This window comes from Pteropus alecto, unplaced genomic scaffold (assembly GCF_000325575.1).
Source record: "Pteropus alecto unplaced genomic scaffold, ASM32557v1 scaffold177, whole genome shotgun sequence".
In the NCBI taxonomy this organism is placed as follows: domain Eukaryota; kingdom Metazoa; phylum Chordata; class Mammalia; order Chiroptera; family Pteropodidae; genus Pteropus; species Pteropus alecto.
This window is the reverse complement of record NW_006442207.1, coordinates 3,762,765-3,786,326: the sequence shown is the minus strand read 5'-3', so window position 1 is coordinate 3,786,326 and position 23,562 is coordinate 3,762,765. Positions and strand designations below refer to the sequence as shown.

Here is a 23,562-nt window from a genome sequence, read left to right as displayed (position 1 = left end):
AAGCAAAATGGCTAATTAAATTCATGAACCTGTATGTACACTTGAGTGTTCACAGAGCCAGAAACACCTTATATGTGAAAAACAGGGAGAATAGACCATTGAAACCATTTAAAAATCTTCAGTGGAGATGTGCTTCTCACAAAATAATACCACTCCACTTACATGACAACTTTTCCAAGAGCTCTGTGTACCCCACTTCACCTCTAAACCGCTTCAATTCCCACGTCAGCATGAGGTATGCTTTCCATCCCACTATAAAGGCCTGGGAGTGCCTGTCCCATTAGGATCCTCAAGGCGCCCTGGTGTGGTCGTGATCCCGGGAAGCCTGTGAACATCGCAGGGGAGGGGAGGCTCACACTGACACTCTCAAGGCCTGTTGTGTTGTTAACTGTTTTATGCGAACCCGATGCTCAGTGCTTCTGGGACCCCTCTCACTGCTTGGGCATGAACCTGGCAATGTCATGCTCTCATTGACCCACCCCCTGGTCACCGACCTTGGTAGTGCTCAATTGCAATGGCAGCTAGGACGGCCTGTTAAAGTGGAAAACCTGGCCAGCATTCCATTCTCTCATACGAAACTCAAAAGGAGTGCTCATCGGAATGTTGCTTTTTTTTTTTCCCCCTTTTGGAAATGAATGGCCTTTAGTGATAAGTCTTGCTAAATTCCAATATTCTGAATTAATACCCTAGCTATCACTCCAACCTTTAAAGTATACTAATGATGAAGTACATGTCAGCAGTTAGATTTTAATATAAAATAAAAGGTGTCTCATACCCCTAAATTACTAATAGTAATTACTATTAATTACATGCAAACGCTAGCTCTAAGCATCTCCATTAGAGCAGAAGGTAGTAAAACCCTATATCAAAGTCTTACATCAACAGGCCTATGCTTAGCTAATGCCTTCGAGCTGTGCCAGGGGAGAAAGGACGGGAGGATGTACTCTCACTACAGAGGGATAGATGAGCAGTGAAAGCGTCGATGCTTTAAAGCATTCAGGGCCCAGCTATGAGAAGAAGAGACGAAATTTCAGCATCGTCAAACTTATTCATTATATATCCTTTCAAAATACCCTTCTAGTTTTTTTTTTAAAAAAAGGCAATTGAAATATCTTGTCAATATTCCCTATGGAGAGTACTTTTAAAACAATGCAGAGTAAATACCTTATGTTTCAAACATAAGGTGGGGCCTGTTTTTAAATCTCAGAATAATTTGCCAACTTCCAATTTAATTATGACTGAGATTCAAGTTAACTACTGAGTGTTTCAGAGATGTACTTTCTGTAGGTTCCAGCTGGCAGTTAGTGGAAAGATCCCAGATACCTTAAAAATACACCATGGAGTAGAAAAGAGGAGAGTAGTAAAAAATGGAGAAAAGAAATGAAATGTCTTGTCTTTCCACTTCGACCACTAAAAAAAATATAATCAGATATATGACTTACTCTGTTTACTTATAATCACTCTGCCATGTAAGATTTTCCTAAACCTACTCTATCCTTTCTGGAAATCAAAACTCAAGTCCACTTTTTCTTACAGTATAAGGAAAAGAGGATTTCAAATTTATTCAAATAGAGACACACAGACATGTTTGGATATTCTAATTTTATCTCTAAGACCCCTTTCAGTTAAGAAAAGCTATTAAATCATTGTTTCCAACTCTAAAGATCAGTAATACATTAATACTAATTAATATGCACAGTGTTTTCATTACAATTCAGATTCTATCTTCCAGGAGAACCCAGAAAGTGTCCAAGAATCTAGAGGCCTTCTGTAAACATCAGGTGACATTACACTTTAGAAAGGACAGGAGAGGAAGAAGTCGGGGCAGAGTTTCTGGCTTACTGCCCACAAGGGGCCATTGCCAGCTTTAAATTGTATTATTCTGATGTTTGTCAACGTTCGTCTTCCCAGTAAATGACTGAGGCAGATCAATAAATATACAACCATATTTCCAGATTTTTCAGTCAGCATTGTTTTTCAAAATAATGTTCACTTACAGGAGAAAATTTTTATGGCACAAGAAGCCACCATGAATTATTCATCAGTCACAGAGTGTGCCAGCCGCCAGCTCCTTTGTACCTCTCAGCAAGTGCGTACATGTGAAGTGCAGCATACCTAGCCTCCCAGTTCTACCTGTCCTGGGTAGGAAAGTAAACCCGAGCTCACCGGAGGCCCTGCCAAACCGAGAAGAGCGGGCACTCGGAAGCGAAGGCAGGAGGGTGCAAAGTGTATCTGCCTTACATGAAATTACCCACTAGCTTACTTTCCAGAAACCAAAATAAATTATGATCTCTTATCTTAAGGGGTCTAGTATCAAAAGATACAGCACGAATGGACACAGTCTGCTGATTTCAATGGAGCAGCTGGCAAGACTGTGCTGGGCTGTCTCTGAGGCTGTGGTGCTGGCTGGCGGTCCCCGGGGAATCTGAGCAGGATGTGTTGGGCCACTCCTGCAGCCAGCCTCACCAGGGAACAAACTTTCCCGGCAAATACAAGTGTGAGGGGAGCATTCTAGGGACAACATCCAAATTCAAACAAAGCACCCAGCATGCCCCACCCATGAGGACAAAAACTGCGTCACAAGGAGGACGAAAGAATTTGTCTCAAAGTTATGTTAACACAGGACTGTCATGAAAATGGGAGATGAAAGGAAAAGAGCACATGAGCAGAAAATCACAGGTGTCCCCCACAGTCACCGACTCCTTTCGAAGTGCTCCAACAAAAAAATAAAACAAATTGCTCCAACGACCAATCTACCTAAACTTAATTTAATTTAGCTCTACTCCTGCCAAAACAGTCATGTCTATTTTAAAAATCTCATTATGTTAATGGTATCGGCATACATTGATATATAAGATATTCATTTCATACAAACACGTCGTGCACATAAATAGTGTTAACATTATAATAAGCGTAAAACTATCGTAACGAATAGAAAAGTCCCCGCATCTTTCCCCATCTTTAAAGACATGGCCTGGGTCAGACAGCACATAGGCCAAGTTTACAAAATGGATGGTCAAACCTTGGTTGTCTTCGATGACATGATGAGGGTCCATGAGCTCAGTCGGTTCCCAGGTCACTGACATTCACAAAACTCTGAGATGTCAGAGTCGCTTCACTAGGAGGCTGGCACACGGTGGGACCACGGCCACGGAAGGAAAGGCTTGGCCCCTGGCCTTCCTCCCAGAGTTTGTGGGCTGAGTTGGACTCTGGAGAGGGGTGTGCCACATGGAGGGTGTGCCACAGCAGCTCAGGAAGAACAAGGAGTTTCCCGCATGATTCTAGGTCCTTCCTCACTCACAGAATCCTCAAATCCTTCTTCTCTTCCCTTACTCTGTGTCCTACCAATTCTAAAGACTGCTCTTAGGAACACATCAGTTCACTGACACCACACCTGCAGAAAACTGCCCTTTCTAGGAAGCCACTGTTAAAACACGCCCAGAATGGTCCTCAGGTTTCCCTCTACTCTGCACAATCCAGAATCCAGATTTTGGTCACTGTCATTTCACAATAACTCGAACACATGAGATGAAGAAAGAAAAGGATCAATTTTCTCAAGCCTTCTGTCTTCTCTTTTTACTTAATGAATTATCATCTCACCAGATGGGCTATTTATTACTCTTTTTCAATACTAGGATTTAACAGAAATACTATAACTTGGAGAGGCTCCTTTTACTATCAGCCTGGTTATTCGTTCGGCGTGGCTTGGGATGTTGTTCCCTGACAAACTGCTGGCATGAGTCAAGTCACGGATTTTGAGCCCTTTTATATTAGGTACAGGCTGTCTGAAAACAATGACCTCATCCGGAAAGGCTCAGGAAAGAGGCATTTTTCCCTTTAGTTGGTAATGCCCTAATGCGGGGTAGGATTACCCGCCACCCACAGTCCAACTTTTCTCCCAGTTATTTTTGAACACCCAGGCTTTTGCAAATTGGAAACGTTATAAAGACACAGTTTAAATGAGAAAAGATACTTAGGACAAATATTCCCAGCATCAGATACAAGTATCGGCTAAGAGATAGAAGGAAATTGACATAACTGTTTTAAGAGGGAAGGTAGATCATTTAATTCCTGCAATAAAGACATACACCCAGTACCCATTCTGAGATATTAACCTAATATAAGGCCCACGATCTCCCCACTGAAAGGACTATATGATCACACTGTTTAAATATAAAGTTTGATTAAATGAATATTCCCAGCTTACTCTCTTCCCGTCTAGGTGGCTTTTTTTGTTTTGTTTTGAAATGGCTCTGGGGATAGCCAGACTCAGGGGTCACCTATCCCCCCTTTCTCTAGTCCAGGCCACTGCCTGGAAGTTTCTGCCTCTGATAACATCCTCCTGACTTGGCTGAAGCACCAGGCGCCAGACAAAGGATCACAACTGGAGCACTCACTGATAAAATGCTTGGCATCTGCAGAGCTGTCACATGTTCGCTGTTGCCAAAAGGCACGTTGCATTTAGTGAAGTCTTCTGATTACGCCTAATGCCTAGCATTCTCATGACAGCGAGTCCGTGTTTTAGCCCTCATGTTTCTTGTTAGTGTCTCGGGATTCTTACCATAAGGATGGAACAGACGTCTTTTATAGTTGCATTTTTTATTTCCATCAGCCTTCATTTCGAACGGAATAGACGCGGCTTTTTCCTACTCCCTTGAAATCTCAGATTACGATTCACACTTGATTTTAAATGAAAGAGGAGAGAAGAAACCACACGGAGTGTTGTAGCTCTTTTCTGGGTCCAATACAGAATTCTCATTTAAAAGCAACTTGCATTAGTTCCTTGCCTTTTATAAGGCAGGACAGCCCGGAGGGAGGGGTGGTGGCAGTCCAATATTAAAACTGACTTTTTGAACCGTTATCAATAAAGCTCCTGCCTAGTCATGATCCTCCAAATTTGACTTCTATTAGCTGAGACAGAGATAATGAAGTTGGCAATATTAGAATCCAGAAACCAACTACTTAAAAACTGTTTGAAAGGTACTACTCCCTAATTAAATGACGACGGTATGCATACAATGTCATTTGAAACTCAGAGATGCTGCTGCGTGTTTTTCACCTTACATGATTCAGTCGTCTTAGGAACCTGGAGAAGTATCTACCAAATTACGCACCTCAGAATTCTTCCCAGGAAAGCAACTGTTGGCAAAATTAGTAAATAAAAAATGCTTTAAATTGCATATCCACCTGTATTTGAGAAATGCTTGATTATACAGAGGTAAACAGGTTTCTTAACCATGGATTCCTCAGAGACATTAATATGCACATGTGCCTCGTAACTCTTTAAGAGAAGAATAAGGTAAGAAGCAATTTTCTAAATTTATTTGACTGGCAAACCCCCAACCTCAGCACAAATGTTAACTTATTACGAAACAGGGTTTAGAAAACACTGCTCTAAAGAAAATGAGAGCAAAAAGGGATATTAGAGACTTCACAGTGTCAAGGATGAGTAATCTTAAAGCCAGAGGAATTTAGGGAATTTCTAGTTAGGGTCTAGGTTCTTCTTCCTTATTGAACATGACCTTTAAAGAAATTCCATTTTTATCTTTGCCAATGGAATCATTTTTCTTATAGAATTCAATTTGCTTCAAGTTTCTGCCTCTTCTTAGTTTAAAGGCCGCACAGAATGTAAAAGGAGGACAATTTTGCCTGGCAACATTCATTTCTGCTATTTGTATGCTCACCGCAGGCCACCATACCTGGCTCTGTTTGCAAGTAGGGTATGGCCCCAGGGGTGTCATCACACCCCAGTAACATAGGTACCACATGCTCTTAGGCAAACAGCACATCTTACCAGAGATCATGTTAAAGCACCTGTCCTAGGTCTGCCTTGCAATTACAGAATAAAAGACAAAGCCTACCATGATGTAATTTACGACAAGGCTGAGAGTGAAAAATAGCAGATATCCCTAACGAAACACGCACAGGGCCCTGGCCTCGTCTTTAAACTAAGCAGAAGAGACAGAAACTTCAAGCAAATTGAATTCCCTAAGAAAAATGATTTCATTGGGAAAGATGAAAACTAAATTTCTTAAAAGGTCATATCCAATAAGATAGAAGAACCTAGATCCTAACTAGAAAGGCACAGGAAAAAGGTTAAGTCATGATGTGTCATTTTCTTTGAACTTGTGTTCCAGTGATATTCAATTATAATAAGAATTGGCCCCAACCCACACTCAGCTACGTGATTCCATTGGACAGATCGGTTTCAAGAACGAAAAGAACTTGCAATTCACCACACACTGAAACAGAAAGCACTCTTGATGGCCTTTATAGCACACAACTACCTCTGTACTATTAGATCCAGTTTCTGCTTACGATTCTCAAATGGATCCTATGTAATTATTTTTGTAACTGGAAATAAAATTTTATAGACTTGACTAAAATATCAATGCCTACTACATATGGTCCTAATATACCTCACCTTCATAAACTGCAAATCAAACGGCCTCATTATTATTCATAACTCACATTTACTCACATTTACTCTCTACAGGCATTGAACAAAGATTCCCTCACTGATTTCTTACAGTCTTCTGAGACAGGTATCATTATCATCTTTATCTTAAAGATGAGGCAACTGAAGCAGACAGAAGTTAAAAAAATTGCCCAAGGTCACTCAACTAACAAGAGATACAGCTGGGACGTGGGCACAAGCAGACTGAATCAGAGACCATGCCCAGGATGCTAAAACTCCCTCAAGAATATTAAAACAGCTCATGGCAAACCATTAATCAGACAAGATGCCAACACTGTCTCTATGTCTTTGGAGTTTACCAGTAAACGTGAGTTTAGCCGTGCAAAAATTTAGAGTATACCCAAAGGCTGCTAATGCTTTTTGCAAAAAGTCTAAACACTGAAGACTGTATGAGGGGAGAAAGGTGTTAAATCATAATGATTTACAGTAGTCCAAATCTTTATATTTCCATATTAATTACCATTGGTCTCCCACAGCAATTGCAAAATATTCCACACATCGCTTCACCCCTAGGGAAGGAGTAAGGATATTTATTGACTGCCTTGTACACAGAGGACTACATTTTATATGATTTTTTTGTTGTTGTTGGCAGGTAAGAAAACAGAATATATTCGTAGAAGACACATACCTGCCCAATAAATGTTACTACATCACTTCATCTCTCCTGTATCTTTCACTCTGTGTGCACCACTGCCAAGCTGGTCCACCACCTTCTCTTTAGAAGCTGCATTCAAAATTAGTGGGAAGAGAAAATATGCCACATTTTTATGAAAATGAGAATGCTGCTTCGAATCTCTAACACTGATTCAAACTCTCCTGTTTAACTTGGGGGACCTTTAAATTTAATTTAAGCTTCTGTATTACCCTGCCTAGTTAACAATTTACTGACAGTGAAACATTTACTCCTAGTCTCTAATGAAAGCAACCATTTATTTGTGGCCTCATGCGAACTAATTATTCCAAAGACTTTCCTATTGACTTTTGAAAATCTTAATGGCCCGTCTTTGCCCGCTTCCAACTTTCCTCTCTTCTAAGAAAAGCATTATTTACTCCAACAAAGGGTGTTAGGCTAGTTTGTAACTATACACAACACAACTTTATAAACCTAGGCAAAATCAAAAAACAGATCAACATCTTTCTGCTCTCTTCCAAATTCAAGAAGGTAAGTCTAGTTTAAGGTACCTTTAAGGATAGTGGAGAAAAACCCAACATGCATTTAAACCTTTCAGAAGAAGTCAGCACTTGCTGAATCTTTTTAGAGTTCCTAATAACCAACCCAGGGTCAAGGACAAAATTGCCTTCAGCAGTCAAATACCTCTCCCAGCGGCCTTCTGGCACCCCACACATTATCACCTGAACGCACAGTACAGAAGCGAGAGGGAGCGAGCCTTTAGGTCTAGTGTGGTCGTTTTCAAGCCCACATACTGAGTGATGAGGCCTTTCGGAGGCTGCTGAAGGATTAGGGGAGAAGGGTTGACTCTGGGCTCCACCTCACTTCCCGTTAGAGACATTTCAGCTTATCTGTTTTATTTTCTGGGCTTCCAGATGAGTCTTTATTTGAAGAGAGGCTTCCATAGCTAAAGACAGACACACACTTCAGAACTTCCCATCCTGTCCAATCCTTTCATTTTAGAAATGAAAAAGAAAGGCCAGTGAAAGTTAAGTCATTCCAGGTCTGGAATGAGTGAGTGGCGAAGGCAGGGTTACTACCAGTCTCGGGCCCTGAGCAATGTGTCCCAGTGTACACACTTGTCCCACACTGCCAAGTACTCGGTCCCTGAGGAACACATCCCCCGTCCTCATCCGTGCAAGTGCTCAGGGCCATCCACTGCAGCTGCAGCTCTCAGCAGCAATGCCCACAAGCCTACAGCACAGGCTTGCAGGTGCAGGGGTGGTGGCGGTTCTTTTTCTTCTTATTATTATTTTGCACATTTTAAAAGTACTAGACAGAGGGTCCAGGGGCAGAAAAGTAGCAAAAGCCCTGGTAATTTAAGACAAGAAAATGAAAAATGTCTGATGTTTAATGTAAAACAATAGAAAACAATATTTGGTTGATAAAAATTGATTTTACACTCAAAGGAAGGGATGTGGACACACTGTCTGCTTGCTGCAACCTTCACTCTTACAAGCTTCGCTCTTAAAGTTCTACTTAGCAAACCACAGCTGAGCACACGGCGTGGGTCCAGCCCCAGGTGACATGCTAGGCACTCGTCACCGGGTACCTAGCCTCTGCAGCTAGTCAGGTTACATTCTGGATGAATGCCACAGTCACTGGCTCCTGGAAGGCGGGCTCTATATAACCAAAATGGGAGTAACAAAAACTAGTAAATTAGATTGGACCGTCCCAGCTATCCTCAGGGACTCTGATTTCCAAAGTTTCCTTTAAATAAACTCCTAAAACGATCCTGGTTGCCACGCACTAGTTGAGAGACCTGAGTAAGTTATTATACCTTACATGTGCCTCAGTTTTCTCACCTGTATCGTTGGGACAAATTACAGCATTTACCTCAGGGAGAGTTGTGAGAATTTAAGTAAAGAGTTCCTGGTACAGAGTAACCTCTATATAAATACTAGTTGTCATCACTATTCATCTTATTTAAACAAAAAAATCAAACAAAAACATTATTGAACTACTATACAGAGAGGCCAGGCAGGAAAGATTCTGCCAATCTAAGGTGAAATATGAAAATGAAATGATTCTGAAGTTTAATGTAAATCAGTGGAAAATAATAATTGGTTGACAGAAGGAGAATTTACAAATGGATTGGGATCACAGTCAGTCCTACTCTGGGGCCTTGCCACTCAAAGCTGGACCTGGAGCAGCTGCATTGCCATCACCTGGAAACTTGGCAGAAATGTAGAATCTCGGCCTGTCACCCACACTCTCATCTACCAGTTAGAATCTGCATTTTAACAAGATCTCCAGGGAATTTATGTGCATATTAAAGTTGGAGAAAGGCTGCTTTATGGTATATGCTGTAGGTCAAAGGAATAGAACTTCATTATATGGTTACATCTCCATATATTATCCTAAATCCTAGACCCCTTTTCATTAGTCTTAACCTGTATCTTAAAGTAGATTTCTCCTTTTATGGGACAGAATCATACTTCGGGAGGGCATCCAAAGGAATGAAGTCACTTCTTGTTAGAAATGTCAGTGATTTAAAAATGTTATCATAATGATCATCATCGATGGCTAACATTTAGTGAGCTCTTAAAATACACAAGGATTAATGCAAGGTGCTTTCCATAAGTTCTCATCGAAGACTCACAACACCCTGCGAGAAGGTAGTACTATGGGGGAAAAAGGCCTTTTTGAAGTTCATTCTCTTTCTACAAATTAATGTCTACAACATCAAAATCATATCTCTGTGAGGTGGGGAGAAGTAATTATCTCCCTTTTTAGGTAAGGAAAACCAAGACACAGAATGTGAACGAACTATGTAGACTCGACGGCCTGAGACTTGGGTCAGAACTAGGTCTGTCAAGATCCCAATTTTTCAAATTAAAAAATTCTGCTCCTAGAAATGCTGATGATAATATAATGGCACTGAAGAAATGGGGGGAAAACATACAAAAGAAGGGTTTCCATGCATGAAGCTTTGCACAACCAAACCAAAAGACTTCAAATTTTAATCTCTGAACTCAAGAGCTTATTGGGCAAACTAGAACCTCCAGATTTTTCTTGCCTTCACCTGTGGCAACTGGTGCTTATCAGCTCATCTCAGCTAACATCCTACACAATATTATTCTTGCACACCTGTGAAATTCTCCTAATTACAGTCTCTCTGATCTCCCTCACTAGATCTCTATCCAAGTTTGATATCAATTAGTTCAGAACTCAACTGGATTAGACAAAATCTTTCCTTGATAGCTCCAGTGTCATAAAGTCAAAGACAGAGGTTGTAGAATCAAGTGATCAGGGCTACTTGCCCAGGCCCCAATGAATGGCTTTCTTCTCTGTCCCTGAGGACAGCAGGGAAAAGAATACAGGATTTGTTGACTATATATTCTATATTAGTTCGCCAGGATTGCCACAACAAAATACCACAGACCAGGTGGCTTCCCCAACAGAAATGTATCTTCTCACAGTTCTGGAGGCTGAAAGTCCATAATCAAGGTGTCAGCAGGTTTGGCTTCTGAGGCCTCTCTCCTTGGTTTGCAGATGGCCACCTTCTCACTGTGTCCACATGTCATCACCCCTGTGTGTGTACATGTGTCTCTCTCTCCTTCTGTGTCCAAATGTTCTCTTCTTATAATGATATCGATCATATGAGATTAGGGCCCACACTAATGACCCCATTTTAACTTAATTACATCTTCAAAGGCCCTATCTCCAAATTTACTCATATTCTGAGGTACGAGGGGATAGGGCTTCAACATACGAATTTGGGGAGGATACAATTCAGCTCATAGCAGATGCTGAATGGACCTTTTCATCGCTAAGTCCTGGTCCTGGGGCTGTGCTAAGGCCCCTCATCCAGTCTGGGTTCAATAAAAACAAGGATTCACCATAATCCAAACCTCTCAGACCCATGACTCAGAGTGTTCTGGAAGAGGAAGGAAGGGAATGGAGTTCCAGGTCAGACCTTTTCTTCTCTCATGTGTGGGATCAGAGAATTCTCAGCCCCACTGTACATCAACACAGCCTAGCTTCTGCCCCGCCCCCACTCATCATAAGTTTATGTAAGGTCACTCTGAGGTGGATTTTTAAAAAAATTCAAGTGGCACTTATAAAACAATCTGAGTCAGAGATATGAACAGTTACTAAAAAGTACAAACTGGAATGAAGAACTGGAATCTGGCCACCCTCAAGGCCTCTCGTGCCCTGGAGCAAATGCTCCTGAGCTGTGAGGCGATGAGTCCTGGGGAGCTGGCACTGGCTTCCCAGACAGCTGTCCTGTGCAGCAGGACAGCCAGGAGGAGAGAGCCAGCCCCGGCCGGCCCACTCAGCCCCGGGGCGGCAGCACCAGCAAATGTCACGGAGTAGGAGGGAGGAGAACCAGCACAGCTCGAACGTGTCAGGAGGTGCTGGCTTCACACAGGGTGTGTGCAAACAGCTTCTCATTACGAAATAGACATTATGTGTTCGTGGGCATCTAAACCAGGATACAACAGGGACAGAACAAGACTAAAGCAAGAGTGACATTCGCTATTAAAAAGAAAGCCTATACCCAGTATTCTGTCTAATAAACCTCAATGATTTAGATGGTGCTCATTTTCAGTTTTAGTAATTCAGCTCTTCTTTACATCAACAATTTTTAAGCTTGGTTCTCAAAACCTTTTCGTATTAATTAAAAATTCTATAATCTTCCATGGAGTTTTGAAATATTATTTTGCCATTTCATTTGGTATATAATAAGTGCTTTAAAGTAAAAATTATTTTGGACCAATATATTATTAAATGTATTGATGATTCTATTTTAGAGACCTCTTGTGCATGCAGATCAACACAAATATAGAAGAAAATCACTCCCGCAAGGGAATAGAAGGAAAAATTAATCCCTCAAATAGAAATCTCCTTATTAACTCCCCTGTTAATTCCGTAACACATATGAAGAATACTCAGAATCACTAGACATTTAAGGAAAACAAACAGCACAAAGGGAGACCAAAGTGAAAATAAAAACACATGACAGAGAAAAGACAGAATTAAGTAAACAAAAAAAAGACTCAGAAAAAAATGCAAATTCAATTCATATCCTCTAAGGTATTTGAGGACACATTGTATCCATGAAATAAAAATGGGGAAACAGTAAAGAAGCAATCAGAGAAAGAGAGAGTTTGGGAAAATTAAAAACAATTATGAAAATAAAAAGAAATTTAATAACTAGGCTAAGAAGACAATGTCAAGGAGATCACCAAGAAGGTAGAACAAAATAAAAAAGAGATAGAAAATATGAAAGAAGAATTGAGAGATAGTGAAGTTGGCAAGAATCTACTTAATAGGAGCTCAGAAAGAAAACAGAGAAAGTAGAGGGGAGAAAACAATCAAAGAAAATTCCTCAGCCCCGGTCTTCGTGGCAAAAGGGCTGAATAGGACGAAGAGAAAAGACAAACAGCAAGACGTATCTCGGTAGAATTTCAGACCTCTGAAGGTACAGAAAAGATCTCCAAAGACCAAATCAGAGACCAAATCGGGTTACGAAGAAAGGAAAAGGACTCAAGCTGTCATCAGACCTGGCGGCCGCTGTGGACGTAGGAAGACAGTAAAACAAAGTCAAGCATGTGGGCAAAAAAAGATATTTTCAGACATGCAAGGATTTCATTGACCTCCCAAGCATCCACACTGAGAACAAATTACCTGAAGATTGACTCAGACGGAAGGAAAAATTAATCATCAAACATAAAGCTACAGAAACCAAAGAAATATAGAATTAGTCTGTATTTAGAATAAAAAATATAGAATTAGTTTGAAAATGAAATGTGGGGAGGAGTGGGAATCCCACAATGACAACTATTCAACAGATCCTAAAACCACTGAGCCCAAATCAGAGCACTGTCCGAGGGTTCCAAGAAAAAATCTTCAAGAAAGATTTAATGCAGTAAGTTAGTATAATTAAGAGGAATGCTATTAATATAGTCCTTTGCTTAGCCCTGCTCAAATGAATTGGAATTAAAAGTTCTATATAAATTAAAAATCTGTATTAAAAAAGTCAAGGTCCAAATATGGAACAGAGTAAAAAAGTAACATAATTTTGGGCAAAAAAAATTTGTTTTGGAGAAGGCCCTTTCATGAAGATGCTTTAATAATGTTTGAATATTCTCTTAGAGCAAGGCAGATTCAGTGCACAAAATACTAACTCCTCTTTAGGTCCAATCACACTACCCACTTCTGCAGTTAAGAATATTTACATAATTTGAATGTTATAAATGCTTTCTATTGGTTTTCGCATCTAAAAACCAACCTATAATAAATGAGAAAAGCATTAAAATGAGAAGATTTAAAATATTTCAGACCTTGACAATGTAAAAGTATGGTAGAGCTGAGAGCAGCCCGAAGTAATGATGGAAGAAGAGATAGGCATATTGAATCGATTTTACAGATGAGAAACCAAAGACTGAGACAGACGAAACAACTTCCCCGAAGGTCTCACGCCTACAGTGGCAGCACCAGGGCCCCAGTCCAAGCTGTCTGTCAGGCCCGTGCTATTAAAGACTATGTGAATACTGGCCTCAGAAACACCTAAGCAGTTCAGGGTTTAGTCATCTTCGTTGCCTCAAGAAGACCCGGTCTGCACTTTACACACTTCACACTTTACAGATGCTCCTTGAATTTGGTCTTAGTTTATAACATGTCCTGTGAGAATTAGATATTCAATTAAAATAGTTTATCAGTTTGCTCATTTGAACGAAGCTCGGAAGGTTCCCACCGTGGGTGGAGGGCATGGTCCGTCACCACCCCCTACTGGAGAATCGGTTTCTCGCATGAAACTTCCTACCTTCTTACTGGAATGAGCGTGACTCCTTTTTAGTTACCGTACTCACTAAATTTTTATCCCTGGAGAAATCTATTAAATTTATGCTCTCAAGAAACATGAACCACTTCTTATTAGTGTGGTTAGATCAGCAAGGACTGACTTTTGGATAATATGGATACTCTATGTCTGAGAGATCGAGAGCCCCTATGCCTGAATCCAGGCTGCCACTGAATTCTACTTGGCATTTCTGTGGTTGGGCTTTTCCAGCTGCTCAGTGGTTCAAATAATGTCTGTCTCTGTCTCTGTCTCTGTCTCTCTCTGATAACATATGTGAGGTACCTTGTAGTAACAAGAGCTTAAGTCACATAAACTAAAAGGTAACTATATAGTGCTTCTCAGTAGAATATTTTCATAAGTAGGGATTATCTATAAATCAGCTTTGGCCAGCTACTAAACTAGAATTTAGGATGTGCACTGCACACTGGCAGAGATCGCCTAATGCTCAGTTTTAAGCTTCTCTTAAGTTGGTTATAGCTCATTTATTTTTTCATATCATTTTCGATAAAGTGATTTATAGGCAAAGCCTACCTTTGGTTATTCTGAGGAGACAAAAAAGACTTATTAAATGGACAGAGCAAATCATTCTCTCCATTTCTGAGTAACCGTGAGGTCCAATGTCTTTTTTTTTTCTGGCAAGCTTGGGAATGTGAAAGTACAATTTGTTACAGGCTATTTCTACAGAGAATCCACAGATTGTTTCCAGGGATAAAGATTTAGTGGATCACTGACTCCAAAAGGAGTCAAGGCCAACGTCAGTGAATTCCGATTCTCAAAGACAAACTCATGAATAGTTCATAAGCTGAAGTGGAAAAGCTGCTTTATAATTCCTTTCATGTATACCACTCTTAAGACTTTTTCAAAGGATTGAGTAGGTGTGCCAAAAATTACCACGTTCACTGAAGTACCTTAAACAACATGGTGAGCCAGTAAGAAATAAAAGTCTGCATTCTCCTTCATTAGCATCATTTCTAGTTCTCAAACTAAACACGTGCAGAATCAGCTCAAAGAAAGAGCTGAGAAGTATCTGTTCCATGCCATGGCCTCCCGAAAGAAATGTACTTAATATACTACATCTTAGATAAAGGGATATTTGTGCTCATGCTCAAGACTTCTAGGCAAGAGCATGGGAAGTTTTTAAATGCTAAAACAAAACAGCAGGCAGAATTCTGACTTGACTGGAATCAACCAGTCTGAGCTGTGTTTTAAAAAGTCACTAAACTATAATTTATTGACAAAGACTTAAGACTAGCATATTAATCCAACAAGTATATTTGCTGGTCCTCATCCTATAGCCCAAAGTCAAATGTGGGCATCCACGAGGATTTCTGCATGCATGGGGCGGGGGGAGAGGCTACCAGAGGGCAGGGTGCAAATTAGAAGGGCAAAGAAAGACCTCAAAAAGCAGAAACTGGAGGAAATATTCTGAAAAACACTGTTTGCGGAGGTTGAACCGGATGGATAAAGATGAAGGAAAAGGGAACTAGAGATAGTTTGGGGATAAGCAAACGGAGGACACTGACAGAAAGAAAATGTAAGAAGTCATTTCTTCACCAAAAAATGTGCTCAGACCGTGGATGAGAAAGGCTGGACACCGTGATAGGCACAAAAACAAGTTATCTCTCTGAAATTTAGTGCCACGCTAAAGCAGGAAAGGGCGAGAAAATAAAGCCAATTCATTTTCCAAAGAAAGCTATTTAAGATGTCATTTTAATGTATGCTGGTAGCCTCGACACAAAAAATCATAACAAAAAGTTTAAAATTATAAGAAATGTCTTATTTTATGTGTAGAAGTGTATTTTGAAAAGACAGGGCTGTGGGTAGTGGGAAGAAGATGTAAATCAAATTGTTCTTTAATACATTTTATTGGTTTATTTCCCAAGACAAATAGCCAACAAATCAGATTTACCCTGAACATTCTAATACAAGGCAGTCACCACTCTTACTATAAAGGACAGGATCCACGTAAAAATCACCAAGTCAAACTTAAATCTTGAAACCCAAATCTCCTTTTTGACGTCACCCCCAGAATCTGACAATCAGCGAGAATCTGTTGTGTGTCTACTATGCACAAAATAATAATATATGATAGATAAGGAGATGGGAAAATTAACTACATACAGTGAGTACAGGAAAGTTCAAAGGATTAGGAAGGATTAGGAAGGAGTTGAATCGATTTAGATACAGGCCCTCTTTCTAGGGCAGACTTTATACTGTTTCTTTACAAGTCTCATTCTATCATCCAAGCTACATAAACGATGTTGTCTTAGCAACAGCAGTACCAGCTCCGTCATCAACCGATTGGCAAAGTTTTGTGGGATCCTTTTCGCAATAACTAAATCCTAAACTATGAGTTAGTCTCACAAATGTCCACTGGCAATGATGATACCAAAGTTGACCCCAAGAAACAAGTCAATGCACATTCTAACATGGAAGCACAAAAAACAGGAAGTTAAAATCCCATTACCTAATTTTTTCCTGGAGGAGCGTACCAAGTATGGCTTGTCGCCAAGAGAAGAGGGAACTACTTCTCTCTCCAGAAACCAATATGATGAAGCCTGAGGCTAAAGACACCCAAGACGGCTGAATTATGATGGGCAGCTGTAGGGTTACAGAAGATAACCCTGGAGGGCAAAAATCCCTAAGGGCAGAGGACTTATTCTGTTGTTTGACTTGTTATGGGTCCCAAGAGATTTCATGATCCTAACTCCCATTCACTACGAACAGAGTGGCCTGCTACTCTGATTCATTATGTTTCAGAGTTTTGTTCAACTTTTTAAAAAAAAAAATTTAAAAACCCTGCCTAATTCTGTGGAAAACCAAAACAGCCTCTCCCTTGACTTCCAGGAAGCCTGTAAGGCTTTAATATACTTTCTGGCATACGGAATGCCATATTAGAGACCAGCGCTGTCAACAGAAATATAATGTGAGCTACAGATGTCATTTAAATTTTCCAAGTAACTACATGAAATAAAAAAAAAAAAAAAAAAAAAACAGGTGAAATTAATTATAACAATTTTCTTATTTAACTCAATATGTCAAAAATATCATCCTTTCAACAAGTGCGCAATAGCCACACGTGGCCAGCACGACTACCACAAGGGCAGCTGGAGGCCGTAATACCGCAAAGTTCTCCCGATCGGGTTTGGTTCTGTTCTAAATGACAAATTTACTAAACTGTCAGTCCCACTGCCCTTGGCTTTCTGAATACTAGTCATGAGAAACTAATTACCAACAGAATTTTCTACATTTTTCCCTAAGTTACTTTGCTAATCGCTGATTTGCAAAGCCTGTTTCGGTAGCAGGTCTTTAAATGTTCACACGTGGAGGTGCAGACTAAACATGCACAATCCAACCGTTTTGGAGATGAGAAACCTTATTAAAGCCTTCCTCGGCCACCAGAAAAAGGAAATTTAAAAAAGAAACCACCATGAGAAGGATGGCAAGGGTGAAATGCATGCTGAGCTCTCTAGATAAAGCGATCCAGCTCCTGCTACATTCTGAAACAAAATAACCTCACAGGCACCAGTCCAAGGCTGTCATGTGACAGCAAAGCAGCTCTACACTCTGAAGTCACTGCAATACCTCTTCACCTAAAACAACAACGACAACAACAACAACAACAACAAAACAGCCGGTATTAATCTGAAGGTTCTTCCTCTTAACTGTCAAGTTCTCTCTCCAGACTCTGCCACAAACATCTCCTTGCCAAGCCTGAGGAAAAGGTGAGGGCCCCTCCTTTCATGGGACTCCCCACCCCCAAACTAGAGGGAGCTGATAATTGGAGACAGTAGCAACACCCATGAAAATAAATAGTGTATTTCTGGTGAAAAAAAAGGTCAAGAGAGGGTGGAGGGGAAAAGTGGGGAGAACGCAAAGAAAGAATGAAAGAAAAGCAAATGAATTAAATAACTTAAAAAAGCGGTACTTATTCACTGCCCCTGCAATTGGGAAAGATAGAAAAGAAAGGAAGGCAGGAAGAAAGGAAAGAAAAAGAAATGGAAGTAATAAAATCTGCCTATCCTAAAAGTCAAGTCTAAGTAATAATAAAATATGGTGTCAGTTTCTTAATGCTTGAGTGAGGTAGCTGACAACCTTTCTAAAATAATTAACAGAGGTGGCTTTCCATGACGCTAATGATGGTTAAGCTTTAGGGCTCCCTTTCAAAGTCCTCGGAAGAGAATTAATTTGTATTCACATGGTCATATGCCCATAAACTTGGCACACACACAAAAGATATTTTAATCACGATCTTTTAAGACTCTTATCTTTCCATTTTGATGCCCACTCCCTCTCTGGTAGGTCAGTATTGGAGTAGCACAGGGTATATTTTAAGAATCTGGCTAAAGAGAAGTTAATTCAGGAATACCTTTAGTTTGGGGTTCATGGAATATATTTATGGGGTTCATGGCCACTTCTGTGTATAGTTAAGTTATTGCTAGCTATTAATGCAAATGTAAGAATGGGACCCCAGGAATACTCCCATTGCTTACTATGCTGACTCACCTTGTGTCATGACATGAATATGTGAGAACAGAGGTCATATGATAAGAATGTGTCCCATGGCATCTGGCATAAGAATTATGGGGGTACTAGAAGAAAAACAAGGTTTGAATTGCACAAAGGAGAAAGCTGGTCTATAGAAAAATCTTCCAGCCGTCAGACATGTAAAATCTGAAGCAGAAAATCCAGTCCTCGTTAACATCTGGACAAAACAGTTCTCCCCTGTCATAACTATACTTGATAATGAAACAGATATCATTGTAAATGCATCATACGTTTTTAAATGGGCACTATGTGAAATACAAATAAAATACAAATTCCAGTATTTGTAGACCCCAAACTGTAGCAGTGAGTACAGCTGTGTTTGAAATTGCTTGTTTTATGTATTCCAGCTAGAAATAGTTAAAAAATAAATTTCAATAAACTATGCTAGAAGAAAGATTAAAGTATCTTTATTTTTTCTATATAGAAAATAGTACAAAATTATTGTTATGTGAAGAGGCAATCATAGACTGTGCCATCAAAAATGTAGTGGGCGAAGTATTACAAAGGTATGTCATATGTTTATTAATTAACTGCCTGTCATTCTTCTCTATTTTATATTTGGTAATTGTCCCTTTAAAAATCTGACATTGCCTATGGCCCTTGTTTCTCTTCCTAAATACTCATTTTTATACCTAATTTTGTATTCATAATTTTTCATTCTTTTACCTACAGAGGGCCCCCCAAATTATATAAGCTTCAGGCTCTACAAAACCTGGATCTCCCCTAACTTAACAGTAATAACTACACATACCACCATTCCCACTGTGTGTACACACATGCCTGCACACACACGCATTTACTTGGGCAAGAAGAACCGTCATGTAACTAAAATCTGTGACTCTCTAAAGTAAATGGTTTCCCCAGGTCGAGGCTACGCACTGGACTTCCCATTCGTTCATTTCACAAGTTCGACTGCCCAACAGATCCAGAGTTAGAGCGACTCAGTAGGGCTTTGGCAACTAGCAGAATTGTATTAAAATGCAAGCTTGACAGAATACACACACTGGCTTTCCAGAAAGAGATGTGTGGGTCCATATTTGCACACTAAGCGTTTGAGTTTCATTATCTCACTAGAAAAGGAGAGGCTCTGGAATATTTGCCTATCCTTTACTCGTTCCTTATATTTCTCAAGACATTCTGATGTGTCCCCCTCACAGGTGAATTATGAGCTCATACCTGTTTATATGCAAGCTTGAAAAGGCCAATCCATAACTATGACAATATTCAGGATAGCCGTACTTCATTTTGGGGTCTACAGTCTTTGTCTGGGACTCTACATAAGTCAAACCCTAAGGCAATAATCTATTTAGTAAATAAATACACATCTTCTCACTCAGTTATTTCCATGACATAGCTGGAAAGAACATTCTGATACTTGACTCAGGATTTAAAAGGAAGAGACAACTGAGTGGACATTATCCTGGGAAGGAGGAAGCCAACTCCTACTGTGCTGGCCTCTTCCTGGGGGACATGTGTGAGTTGCCAAGGGTGGCAGATGAATAGGCATGAGGTCTCTGCTCTGAAACTAGTCCAGGACAATTCCCTTCAGATGGAACACTCAAGATCCCACTAAAATTCCTTTCTGTTATAAAGAAACGAGGGAGCCACGTCCCCAAGGAACAGTAGTTTTTAAGTACACGATAACAAGATCTGGCAATAAACTACACGTCCGAGAGAAATAAAAACTAAGTGCGAGATGGAGGCAAAGAGAAAATGAAAAACAGATATTGTCAAGAAGCCATCCCTCAACGTTTTTATTACCCAGTGAAGGGAATTACAAGGCTTCTAACCTCACATTTCCTCCCCCTGGTATTTACTTAGAGAAAGTATAGCCTTTTCATTCGTGTTAGTTTTTTTTTTTTTTTTTTTTTTAGTAACACTAAAGAACTTACAGGGAGTTATAACTTGCTTCCTGTTTCAATCAGCCAGCTTCATTCGACATGACTGTTTCTCTTCAAAGGGCAGATTTTAAGAAAACTTCACTCCTTCCAGTAATAGAATAATAAAAACAGTGAGGAATTCACACTTTTTTTTTTCTTTAAATTCAAACAATAGTAATTGCTAATTATCACTATTGCAGAGAACAGTGCGTCTCCCTGCTGAAAAAAACACACACAATAGATCAAGCGACAGCTAAGAGGGGCTGGAATGAGACAAAAATGGGAAGCTGGCTTGGCCCTGCACTGTGTTAACTTCATTCTGTACTAGGAAGGTACTACATATACAGGGTCAACACACCAACTTGGACTTGAAAATTCATCTCACAGAAATGCCTAGAGAGGAACATCCATCCATCCATCTATTCATCTATCTATCTATCTATCTATCTATCTATCTATCTATCTATCTATCTATCTATATCACAATCAGCCCTCACAAACATTTTACTTTCCAGAACATTCTTCCCAAAAGCGTATTCTCTGAAGTGGCCTTCCTATATTGTTTAGCGTGGGACTGAGTGCCTTCTCTTCCTGTTTATTAATAACAGGGTTGGACCTGGTTTTTGAATTAACTTCATTTAGATCATGAAATCACCCATTTGGCACCTCAGACTTCACATCTCATTTTACAGATGAGACAACAAAAGCTCACTGAGGCTAACTGACCTTCTGCAGATCAGACAGCTAACAGATTGAGCCCAGAATGAAAGTCTCTGGATATGAAATGAAGTTGAGGCCTTTTTCGGCTATAGCACTTCTGGGTCCTGAGCCAAACACAGACATTCACAGAGAGGCTGTCAACAACTAGCACTCAGTGCAAGAAGTCAGCGGTCATGGCTTCTTAGGTTGAAAGCTGCATTTGAAAAAAGGTTTGGGAACTCCAGAGGTTTGCTGTCCTTGTGATCAGCGTTACCAAAAGTTCCCGAGTCGCAGCTGGATGTGTCCAGCATGGCTGATGCTGTGCCTTTCTCCGCCCTCCGACCCGAGTAGGCAGCTCCACAGTGACAGCGAGACACTCACTCGCTCGCTCGTTTGCCTAGGGATTACACACTTGCTCAGAGGGGTTTGGTTTGTTTTGGTGCTGCCTGCAAAGAAGGCAATAGTAGATTATTTCGTGTAATCTATTTACAGATTCAGGAAACTAAGAGGGGGCCTTAAGAAGACAATTATCCGCTTGCTATAATAAGAAGTAAACAAATTGACCTCATGTTCTCATATATAGAAGAAGGATTGTAATTTAAAAAAAGACTTCTGATTTCTCTCTCCCTCCTCCTCTCCCTCCCTCTCTGTTCCCCCATTGTGCCATAAAAGCAGAAGTGCTTCCAGTGTTGACGTTTGTACATTCTTAGGGAGAGAAGAAAAGGAAAAGAAAGAGGAAAGGAAAAAGGAAAAAGGAAAAAGGAAAGGAAAGGAAAAGAGAAAAGAAAAAAGAAAAACACGAAAACCAAAGCTGAAACCACATTTAAAATTTCAATGCATTGAAAGGTCACTATGTTTAATATAATATTGTTCTTGATAAACTTACTTTCATGGAAACACGGACTTCCTTATTTGATGTAGCGCAAAAATGCAAAAAGATTTCTTAGCCAGGCCGAGGGCCGAGGGAGTCGGAAGAGAGAGCCAAGAACGAAGATTCCGGTCCTCCCAGTTGCTCTGCGCAGGGAGCGCTGCCCTGTCTTCCTAACTGGCTAGCCAAATTTCATCCATTTTCACAAACACACCTAGGATTAGCATCCAGCCCTCTTCCTTCAATTCTTTCTGAGTAAAATCAGTTTCTAGGAAAGGACAAGCTTGGGAATTTGGGAATCTTCTACTTTTTTCCTACTAATAACACATTGAGTAAAACAAAAACAAAACAACAAAAAAAAACTAATTACATTCCTTAAAAGACACGTATTTCCTAACCCTGCCTCCTCCCTGATAAGCCGATCCAGACCCACACTGGCTGACTTGCTCTCACTCAGCCCAGTGGGTAAAACCATGCTCTTCGTGGTCACAGCCTTCACCGTGACCTTTCCTTTCTATTAAGAAACAGACAGTAACATATTTAACACTTACAGTCTGGGAGCTATTTAAGCTTAAAACTGAAGTCCATATAGCTAAAAAAAAAAACAACAACATTTCTTCTGAACACTGATTTTTATAATTTTCAACCAAATGTTAAACTTCTGAATTCTTTCATTTGTATACCAAGAATAAAAAAAAGTTTACTAATATCACGTGGACAGAAACAAAAATAAAATGAACGTGTCATAGATTGCTGATCAGACATGCATTTTCCACCCACCCCAGGAGTCAATATTTCTCTCTCAGACTGTCTTCTGGAGTCTGAGGCCCTCGAGGCCAGGGAAGGGAGCTGCGCAATTCGAAGTGGCGACAACGTAGTACCTTTCATCATCTGGCACATCCTCCCCTGTAAGGAAAGTCTGATTCTTCCACCTTTTTTGGCCAGTGTTGGAACCGTTTCTCCAGCTCCAGCTGCCATGCTCCAGCTGTAATAACTAAGTACTATAGGTGAGTATATGCAAGTTCTAATGGTTTTTCACAGATAAAGGCCTAAAATTGGTAGAGAGAGAGAAAAAAAATCTCCCTACAGCCCCCAAAAGATAAGAAATGATGTCAAGGTAAACATGTCCTTGCTCGTGTGCGGACCACAACCTCCTGAACTTATAAAGGATGTTTTCTTAAGTAATCACTTTTCTTCTGATTAATGGACTTTATCTTGGATATACATACTAACTGTTAAGTTCATGTAAATTTTCCAGGTTAGAATTTTCCTGTTTTAAATGTATTAATGATTTGGGAATCTAAGGGAAAATTGAGTCCTTTAAAACTCCAAGAACAAATGATCCTCTATCTGAATGATTTTTATGCAGGTCCTCATAACTGAGTTCATTACTCACTAGATGTCAGTTATATATAAAATTCTTCTGTAATTGTTTGCACTGCTTGAAACTGTTCTTCAACAGGAACGGCAGGAAAATACAGGAGAAACAACGAGTTCCACTAATGGATGCTACCGAATGAACACAGAGCTACCATGAAAGTCACGGTCACCACGAAGCCAGGTAATCGCTGGTGCCAAATTTCTGTTTGCGTCACTGCTGCAAGCCCATCA

At 40.1% G+C, this 23,562-nt stretch overlaps 1 protein-coding gene across 2 annotated transcripts in view; it reads right to left on the bottom strand.

The window, feature by feature from the left end:
• The window catches only part of ABLIM1 (actin binding LIM protein 1), a 256,869-nt gene that overhangs the window by 195,129 nt on the left and 38,178 nt on the right, over positions 1–23,562 (bottom strand). Inside the window, exon 1 of one of the 2 annotated variants that reach the window (XM_006920840.3) lies at positions 3,023–3,041. The exons of the other annotated variant lie outside the window; for it this stretch is intronic. The gene's annotated coding sequence lies outside the window, so the exon portion shown is untranslated. Of the gene's footprint in view, positions 1–3,022; positions 3,042–23,562 lie in introns of those variants that run through there. 2 annotated transcript variants of the gene reach the window in all.